Below are 10000 nucleotides of genomic sequence, written 5' to 3'. Positions count from 1 at the left end.
CACTCAATAAAGAGCACCTTGGTAGGATTTCAACGGGGTCCGCCTCGGGACGCACGAACACGCACGAGGCGGTCGCACGCCTTCGGCTCGCCCCACCGGCAGGACGTCCCACGATACATGCCAGTTAAACACCGACGGGCGGTGAACCAACAGCGTGGGACACAAATCCAACTACGAGCTTTTTAACCGCAACAACTTTAATATACGCTATTGGAGCTGGAATTACCGCGGCTGCTGGCACCAGACTTGCCCTCCAATAGATACTCGTTAAAGGATTTAAAGTGTACTCATTCCGATTACGGGGCCTCGGATGAGTCCCGTATCGTTATTTTTCGTCACTACCTCCCCGTGCCGGGAGTGGGTAATTTGCGCGCCTGCTGCCTTCCTTGGATGTGGTAGCCGTTTCTCAGGCTCCCTCTCCGGAATCGAACCCTGATTCCCCGTTACCCGTTACAACCATGGTAGGCGCAGAACCTACCATCGACAGTTGATAAGGCAGACATTTGAAAGATGCGTCGCCGGTACGAGGACCGTGCGATCAGCCCAAAGTTATTCAGAGTCACCAAGGCAAACGGACCGGACGAGCCGACCGATTGGTTTTGATCTAATAAAAGCGTCCCTTCCATCTCTGGTCGGGACTCTGTTTGCATGTATTAGCTCTAGAATTACCACAGTTATCCAAGTAACGTGGGTACGATCTAAGGAACCATAACTGATTTAATGAGCCATTCGCGGTTTCACCTTAATGCGGCTTGTACTGAGACATGCATGGCTTAATCTTTGAGACAAGCATATGACTACTGGCAGGATCAACCAGGGAGCTGCGTCAACTAGAGCTGAGCAGCCGGCCGCCCGGGAGTGTGTCCCAGGGGCCCGCGCGAACACGCAAGCGTCCGCTCAATTATTCTGCAAACAGGAGGAGGCTGAGCTCCCCTGCACAATACACCTCGAAACCCTCTCAGGTCCCGGCGGCGCGCAGCGCCGTCCTAAGTACTTGGTCGGGTTCGAGAGAGGCGCAATCGCCCGGAGTTAGGCGAGTAGACGCTTTAGGTGCGACCACCCGTGCTCCCAACTGAGCTTGCCGCTGCCGACAGAGGCCCGGGAGCGTGCTGTCGTGGCATTGCCGGCGGGAGACAACACGCGCCACCTACGGTGACCGGCAGCTCCAACGCCAGCGCCACAGAAGGGCAAAGGCCCCACGTGGGTGCCGAAGCGAACTCTCCCAGCACAGCGCACGTGCCAACACGTCTGCACAACTGCGATACAAACCACCAGCGAGAACCGCTGGGGCGACCGAGCAGCAGACGGCGTCGCGGCGCCGAGTGCCGGGCGGCGGCGCATCCTCAACGCACACAGTCCTCAGTCGGACCAGCACACTGCAGATGTCCACCGCGCTTCGCACCGGGCCCGCGAGGACCCACTTTGGCCGCCCGGCGCCGCGCGCAGGGTGCCCCGGCGCGCAGCTGCGCCGCCTGCCGCGTCCGTCGGCCGGCGCGCCTGCCACTGGGCGCCCCCACCAGCCGGCTGTAGCGCGTGCGCCCACGCACCGCGCGGCCAGCACGCCGGGCGGCCCCCCCTCACCGGCCGGGGACGGTCCCACCCAGCCACCGCCGCGTATCGCTTCACACACAGATTTGCCCTTACTGATTTACCTCCAGCAACAACAACCGCACCACAATGGGTTTACCAGTTGTTCATTTGCGTTGCGTCACGTCACCAGCAAACGTAGACGTCCATCCCAGTTTGCAAATGCAACGATTATTGCATACCTGTCTGTTAGGTGTCACGACACACTACGTCTGCCCACATACACGCAACAAAATGTGCACGACTAGAGAACACGTGGGAGGTGGCCCCCTACGTATGCGATGTCCATTACGAGACCGACTGTCAACCAGCATCTGTACCATGTCGCAGATGTGGAACGCGGTGCACCATGCTATCACACTGTGTGAGAAGAGACGACTACGTTTGAATACACGCGCCACTACATCAACAGACGGCTCATGCTGATCGCCATCCAGGGCGTCCGTTACTCCCACACGTCTCTATGGCGTACCACACTGCAATGTAGCTGTTATGGGGAGACGGCACGTGGCTGAGTGCACAACATTTGGACCGTATGGTTCGCTGTTGTTGGGCGCAGTCGTACGGTCACACATGTGCCACAGCGTATCATTCAGTACATACGGACCTATGTGCAGTACAATGTGAGGATTAAGCTTACGATATCAGCGGACAGTGGACACAGGCCGTACCACGACGTAGACTGAGCGCTTCGACATGCGAATGCCAGTGAACAGCTGCGAAGGGCATTGAACACGCAAGCACCTGAACGACCAGCGTGCGAAGGCAGGGTGGAGGGGGGGGGGGCGATGTACATCCTGCAGTTGTCCACATTACAGTGTACAGCGGGAGCATGTAAAAAGTAAGCAACACTTGCGAAGTGTTCAACATGAAACGACACACAAGAGGGTGGGCGGTGCGAGTAGCGAACTATATTCAGAGGGTTGTGGTTAGACAACACTAGATTAATGTAACGTGTCATATGCCAATTACAGAGCAGGTTAAGGCACAACGTGGGTTAGGTTAAGGCACAACGTGGGTTAGGTTAAGGCACAACGTGGGTTAGGTTAAGGCACAACGTGGGTTAGGTTAAGGCACAACGTGGGTTAGGTTAAGGCACAACGTGGGTTAGGTTAAGGCACAACGTGGGTTAGGTTAAGGCACAACGTGGGTTAGGTTAAGGCACAACGTGGGTTAGGTTAAGGCACAACGTGGGTTAGGTTAAGGCACAACGTGGGTTAGGTTAAGGCACAACGTGGGTTAGGTTAAGGCACAACGTGGGTTACGTTAAGGCACAACGTGGGTTACGTTAAGGCACAACGTGGGTTACGTTAAGGCACAACGTGGGTTACGTTAAGGCACAACGTGGGTTACGTTAAGGCACAACGTGGGTTACGTTAAGGCACAACGTGGGTTACGTTAAGGCACAACGTGGGTTACGTTAAGGCACAACGTGGGTTACGTTAAGGCACAACGTGGGTTAGGTTAAGGCACAACGTGGGTTAGGTTAAGGCACAACGTGGGTTAGGTTAAGGCACAACGTGGGTTAGGTTAAGGCACAACGTGGGTTACGTTAAGGCACAACGTGGGTTACGTTAAGGCACAACGTGGGTTACGTTAAGGCACAACGTGGGTTACGTTAAGGCACAACGTGGGTTACGTTAAGGCACAACGTGGGTTACGTTAAGGCACAACGTGGGTTACGTTAAGGCACAACGTGTGTTAGGTTAAGGCACAACGTGGGTTAGGTTAAGGCACAACGTGGGTTAGGTTAAGGCACAACGTGGGTTACGTTAAGGCACAACGTGGGTTACGTTAAGGCACAACGTGGGTTACGTTAAGGCACAACGTGGGTTACGTTAAGGCACAACGTGGGTTACGTTAAGGCACAACGTGGGTTACGTTAAGGCACAACGTGGGTTACGTTAAGGCACAACGTGGGTTACGTTAAGGCACAACGTGTGTTAGGTTAAGGCACAACGTGGGTTAGGTTAAGGCACAACGTGGGTTAGGTTAAGGCACAACGTGGGTTAGGTTAAGACACAAATTGCGTTACAAATTGCGTTACATTGCGGTACAAATTGCGTTACATTGCGGTACAAATTGCGTTACATTGCGGTACAAATTGCGTTACAAATTTGGTTAGGTTAAGGTGCAAAATGGGTTGGATTACAGTACACAACATGGTAAGAGATAGTGTGTTTGGGGGGGGGGGGGGGGGCAGGTTCGTTGGTAGTGATCATTGTAAGTGAATGTCTGAGGCAGCGTCAGTATGTCACAGCAGTTCTGTCTCGTCAGGATGCGCTTTTCGCTCGTGACTGGAGGCGCGCCGCGTCTGTGGTTGCGGCAAGGGAGTGGCAGACCTGTGTGATTCATTCCTGCCATTGTTTCTGTGCCGTAACAGGAGGCAGTGTGGTGGTGTTGGGTGCACCCCTGTGTAGGACATGTGTGGGTGTTGGTGGCTTATCTGAGCAATTGTGGATGTTGGACGGGTGGGATATTCTATTTTATAATTGGACCCCCTGGTGTGGTTATCATAGTGTGGATGGTGTACTGTGGCGGAGAGGATGCACCGGACGTTGGTCCATGCTGGTGCTTACATATCGTATCTGTGTCTGTTACAGGCAGAGAGTAATGTGTGATGGAGTGTCTCGCTGAGGTGTGGTTCATATTGTGTGCACAGACTTACAGCATGTATAGGGACAGTATCATACATGGCAGCTCTGGTTTGGGTTTCCCCCTTTCCAGAGGTGGATCATCATCAGGGATCCCTGAGCTACTGCTCATCCTCCCTTCAAGTCCACCCCACGTGTCCACTACCCAACTCCACCACGACGAAGGCAACCAGCTTGGAAAAACTACCCCCATCTTTTGGGGGAATGGACCTTCCATTTGAAGAGCGCCTTTAGCCACCCTTAGGGGTGCCCACGGGGAACCACGTGGAGGCGGCGCCGCCACTGCTGACGGCGACCCTTTCGTCAGCAGTATAGCATCCACTTACAGCATGTTCATACGTATGAGGGGTACCCAGGGGGACAACCTGTAGTTCCCAGGCTGGCAAGGCCCACATGCTGTCGATCACCAGTTTCCTGGGGTCTTAGCCATTTCCTGACCATACAGGTGGTCATCTAACCCTCCGACATACCCTACTTGCCACTGGTGTCCCAGGATCCATGTAGAGGTATCATTGGTGGTATTTTAAGAGGCAGCTCTTCACCCCTCCACTCTCAGCCATGGTCCTCCAAGTGTCCAAGAATTTAGGGCTGTTTCGGAATCATTGGGTCTCGAATCATTCGTTGTTCCCCTAGACTGAGATTTGCTTTCTTCGGTCGCTTCCTGGTGTTTCTGCTGTAAATCGTGAATACTTACTCTGTGTTGTGCAGTATCCTCGCAACTTCCCGAATATCGAAAGCCTCCTCTGCGAATTCTTTTATCGCTAAGTAGCTTTCTTTTGTCCTTAAGAGATTTTCCTTTGTCCTGAGAGACTCAGGTCCCATTTCCCCCATAAGCTGTTGTCTGGGTTCGTTGTATAGTGCGCAGGTGTAGACTATGTGATTTGAGTCCTCTTCCTCTCCACATGTGCATCTGCCATTGTCTTCTATTCCCAGCTCATATATTTTCTTTTTAAGACCATGGCCTGTCAGAAGACATGTCAGGGAGTATGGTGGAACCATGCCCCCACGCCAGCCTGTCTGCCATAGTTCCACATTTGGTACCCAGCTAAAAGTTTCCCTGCCATTCTGTGTCCTGTTCCACCTTTCCTGCCACTCTTCCTGCAACATACAGTTTATATGTTTGTTAGCAATACATCTTGGGTTTTGCCCCATGACAGCTCTGGGGACCTGGAACCCAGCAACCGAGCCAGCCATTCCGTGTTTGGTATGGTATAGCAAGGCTGCTTTGACTATCTCCAGATCAAGTGGCATACACCCTGTGAGTACTTGGAGAGCATCAGTTGACACAGTCCGGCAGGCTCTGGTCATCTGCAAAAGAAATGGTCGTTGGATTGAGTCTAGTATGCGTTTGACATACCGGTGCTTCGTCCGATCTGCCCACGCTGCTGCACCATACCTGCAAACAGAGAGACAGAGACCCTGGTATATTAGTTTTAGTGATTTCTTTTGCAGACCCCACTCTGTTCTGGTCACCCTCAGGAGTTTACCTGAGACTTCACCCAGCTTCTTCTGAATGTTCCTCACATGAGGTGTGAACCACAGTCTTTCGTCAAGGGTTATTCCCAGATACGTGAATTCTTGGACAAACTTTATATTCTTGCCCTCAAATGGTATGGTAGGCGGTCTGTGTCTATCGAAAGTGCCTTTGATGGTCATGGCGACTGTTTTGTGATGGGATATTGCAAGCTTGTTCTGTCTCGTCCACCTGCTGACTTCGCCTAATGCTGTTTTTGCTCGTTCTTCTATTTGTTTCCTACTTTGTCCCTTAATTATAATTGCCAGGTCGTCTGCGTAGGCCACCTTTGCCCACTGCTCGCCCTCCCTCTCGACAACCATCTCATCAAAGACGAGGTTCCAGAGGAATGGGCCACAAATGGAGCCTTGTGGACAACCCTTAGTGACCCATTTCTCCACGACACCAGCCTTGCTGCCCACCATCACCTTTCGGTTCCTGAAATAATCTCCCATCAGGTCGTACAAGTTTCGCGGGCATTGGATTTGTCTGAGTCGCCTCATAACGCTGGGCCACCATAGGTTATCAAAGGCGCCTGCTATATCTACAAACACTACAACAACGTACTTCTCCTCACATTGTACGTGGCTTAGTACTTGCCTAATGGCCATCTCAGTTGATGCCCCTTTCCTGAAGCCAAACTGATTTGGGGCCTTCAGGTCCGATTCCTCATATCGTTTCTCAAGACGATTTACAATAAGCCGTTCTAGTACTTTCCCTAGGATGGGGAGAAGGCATATTGGGCGGTAGGATTTTGGTTCATCCCTTGGTTTGTCCTCCGATTTGAGAAGTATGCACACTCTTCCTTCCTTCCATGTTTCTGGGACTCTCCTTTCCTGCAGACAGGTGTTGTATATCTCTGAGAGGAGGTGAGGGCTGGTATGCCATACTCTTTTGATCACTGCATCATCAATGCCATCAGGACCTGTTGCTCTTCCTGGTTTGCAGGCCTTAATAGCGGCGCCTATTTCCTCAGTTGTAAAGTCTGGATCTAGCTCCACATTGTTGTAACTCTCGTTATCGAGTTTCACAACTAGCTGATCTTCAGTATCCTGATCCGCATCGTCGTCAGGTAAGAGGGTTTGGAGCAGTGATTTTATGGTCTCTTCCCATGTCATGGTAAGAGTCTGGTTCCCAGTTTTAATGTTGCTAATTACACTCTCTGTGCCGTATTTTGGCTGGAGTACTCTTCTCATTATGGCCCATGGATCGTTTTTGTCACAGTCAGAGACCCACTTCTTCCATGTCTCTTCTTTCGCCTTGGCTATTTCCTTGTTGAACATGTTTTTTAATTTTGTTGTAGTTGCTCTTTGCAGCTACCAGAGCAGTTTCATTTCCAGTTTTGCGTGTGCGTTGTAATAATCGCCGTGCAGACATGGTATCCCGCCGCAGGTTTGCTAGTTTTGTGTTCCACCATGGTACTGGATTTTGCACCTGTCTCTTCCTTCTCATTGATTTTTTACAGCTCTCATAGACTGCCACCTGCAGTCTGTGTACCTTTTCGTTGACCCCCTCCTGTGGATTTTGTAGCCAGTTCTCTGTGGCACTAATGAGCTGTCTATCAAAAATGGACCACTTTGCACATCTTGTATTGTAATTTGGGAGCTCTTCTTTTGCCCTCATTCGTTGGGGTACTCTGGCCTCATAAGTGATTGCCCTGTGGTCACTTGATGTCCATTCCTCATGGACCATCCACCTACACAGCATTCTGGCAGCTAAGGGTGTACATATAGTAACATCGATGTTACTCTCCCCATTTGGCCCACTGAAAGTAGTTAGCTGCGATCTCTCATTTATAACCAGAAGACCATGTTGAGAGATAAAGTCCTCCAACTTTCTGCCTGCCTCGTCTGTTGTTTGGCTGTGCCAGACTGGTGAGTTGGCATTTGTATCAGCTCCTATGACTATTGGTTTCCCACTCAGTTTGTCCAGGATGACCTCCAATTCCTGGAGGAACTGATCCACAGGTGACCCATATTGGCAGTAAAGGCTAACCACATATAACTCGCCAAAGTTCCCACTTACACTAGCAACAGCCATGTGCTTGTTGCAGAAATTTGTGAGCTGCATTGCTGTTAGTGTCTGCGACCTAGCTGCTATAGCTGCCTTTGTCGCTCCATCTATGGCGCTATACATGAGCTGATAATTTGGGGGATATCCAACTACTTTGTTGTTTATACAGTAGGGTTCCTGTATCAACAGCACGTCCACATTCTCCTCATTTATCCTCTGTGCCAGTTGATCAGGGACTACTTTTGCCCTTTGCCCATTTATTTGGAGAATCCTTATGACATTTTTCTGTGTGCCAGTCCCTTGTCTTCTTCCAGTGTGCAGAACTGCATCGTCCCTACTGGCCATAATCAGTTCTGTAGGTTATTATGGCCTTGACTCTGTTATATTCTGGGCAGGATTTCTCTGTTACGGCATGGTTGTGTGGCTTCTTAGCACGTTTGCAGTTTGCACAGTGTGCTGGCTGATCTTTCATTGGGCAGTCCTTGTAGGTGTGTCCAGATGCCGCGCAGTGACCACAGGTGTTTTCTGCACTCGTGCACTTGGCAGCTGTGTGTCCATGTCCCTGGCATTTAAAGCACCTGTTTATGTTGTTGTAGTTTTTCACTTTGTGTGAGGTACAGTTTATGTAGACACGGCCTTGTTGTGTTAGCTTATTCCAGAGCTCTGGTGTTGTCTCCAAAACCAAGTTTACGTCTTCCCGTTCCTTTGGGCCAGTCTTGAACAGCACCTTGATGCCATCCATAACTTCTTCCTGAGATGTGTTGAGCCTGGAGAGGTTTCTTTCAAACAGCTCAGTTTTCAGCTCCTCTTCTGTTGTCTGTCTTGGGACGTCGAAAATGATTACCTTCGGATTTCTTTTTTTTGGATCTGATACAGCAATTCCGGACTGAGCTATGTCTCCACACTTCTTTATTTTTTCTGCATCCTGATCATTTGGGACCTCCAGAACAATGCCTTTGTCTTTTACTGCCTTGCATTTTGAGATCCTTACATCTTTTAGTGAAGTGGCGATTAGCGTCCTTACTGTTTCTTGAAGTTCCTTGTCCGTTTTCTGAGCTCCCTCTGCTGGTTTGATCATGAGAACTTTTGGTTGCTGGGTTTTCCTGGGTTCGTTTTTTGGTATGGATGGTTGTGCCGCTGCCTTGCTGGCATAGCTCTCGACTTGTACTGGAGATGTATTTAGAGTAGCCTTGACACACCTCAGCTCTGTTGTAAGCTCCAGAATATCCATTTCATATTTCTTCAGTATCTGCTCGTATACTGTCAGTTTCCCTAGAATGAATTTCTTCTGGGCGTTGTTTATCTTGTTGTTCTCGTTAAACAGAAACGCCTCCATCTCTTCTCTTATGATAGTCATTGCTTGAAGGTCAGTACATGTCTTAGTTTCTTCCTTGTCACTTGGATTCATGGAATTTCGGCCCACTTCCTTTCCTATATCTCCATTTTCTTTACTGGGCCCCATTCTGGGGCGGCTTTTCACAGCTCTTCTCTTCCTTAGAGCTTAGACTTCCACCCGTGATGAGAACACCTCAGGGAACAAGAACTTCTATGGGAAGTTTGCTCTAGGTGCCAGCCACTATCCTCTTCCACCTTCACACATTTACATGATATTTCCTATGTAACTAGAGTTCCTAACCTAAGGAAAGAAAAGTAGATTTACTAACCTAGTGAATATAAGGGCCCTATGTATCCTACGATGCTAAGGGAAGTTTGCTCTAGGTGCCAGCCACTATCCTCTTCCACCTTCACACATTTACATGATATTTCCTATGTGACTAGAGTTCCTAACCTAAGGAAAGAAAAGTAGAGTTACTAACCTAGTGAATATAAGGACCCTATGTAACCTACGATGCTAATCACCAAGGAGTCTATTTCCTATCGTCGACGTTCATGCAGAGCTGACAGCTACACAGTACATACGACTTAGCTTTCTGAAAGTATTTCCTAACCTAGCACGGACTAAATAATAAGACACACATATTGGAAGCGGGACAGCGGGACAGCGGGAATTTGGCATATTGGATATAACTCGTCATGAAACGCAAGATATAGGGGTGGATTGCAACGTACGAGTGCGGGAAGAGTCCGCCGTTCATCCGCTTGGGTTGCGATTTGGGCGGTTGGGGTGGGGCACGTGCGGGTGCGGGTGGAGTGATTGTCGGTTGACTACTTCGTGCGACGCAGGCACTGGCGTTCGGGTTCCTGTGGTGGACAGATGATGCAGGCTTTGTGG

At 50.2% G+C, this 10000-nt stretch overlaps 1 non-coding gene across 1 annotated transcript in view; it reads right to left on the bottom strand.

The window, feature by feature from the left end:
• LOC126141661 (small subunit ribosomal RNA) overlaps positions 1 to 820 on the bottom strand; it is a 1909-nt gene extending 1089 nt beyond the window's left edge. The window contains exon 1 of the ribosomal RNA XR_007529521.1: positions 1 to 820. This exon is cut by the window's left edge and continues 1089 nt beyond it. This is a non-coding gene — a ribosomal RNA (small subunit ribosomal RNA).
• Positions 821 to 10000: the final 9180 nt, after the last annotated feature.

The sequence above is a fragment of the Schistocerca cancellata genome, unplaced genomic scaffold, assembly GCF_023864275.1.
Source record: "Schistocerca cancellata isolate TAMUIC-IGC-003103 unplaced genomic scaffold, iqSchCanc2.1 HiC_scaffold_736, whole genome shotgun sequence".
Classification (NCBI taxonomy): Eukaryota; Metazoa; Arthropoda; class Insecta; order Orthoptera; family Acrididae; genus Schistocerca; species Schistocerca cancellata.
The sequence above is the reverse complement of the archived record's forward strand: the minus strand, read 5'-3'. Positions and strand labels throughout refer to the sequence as shown.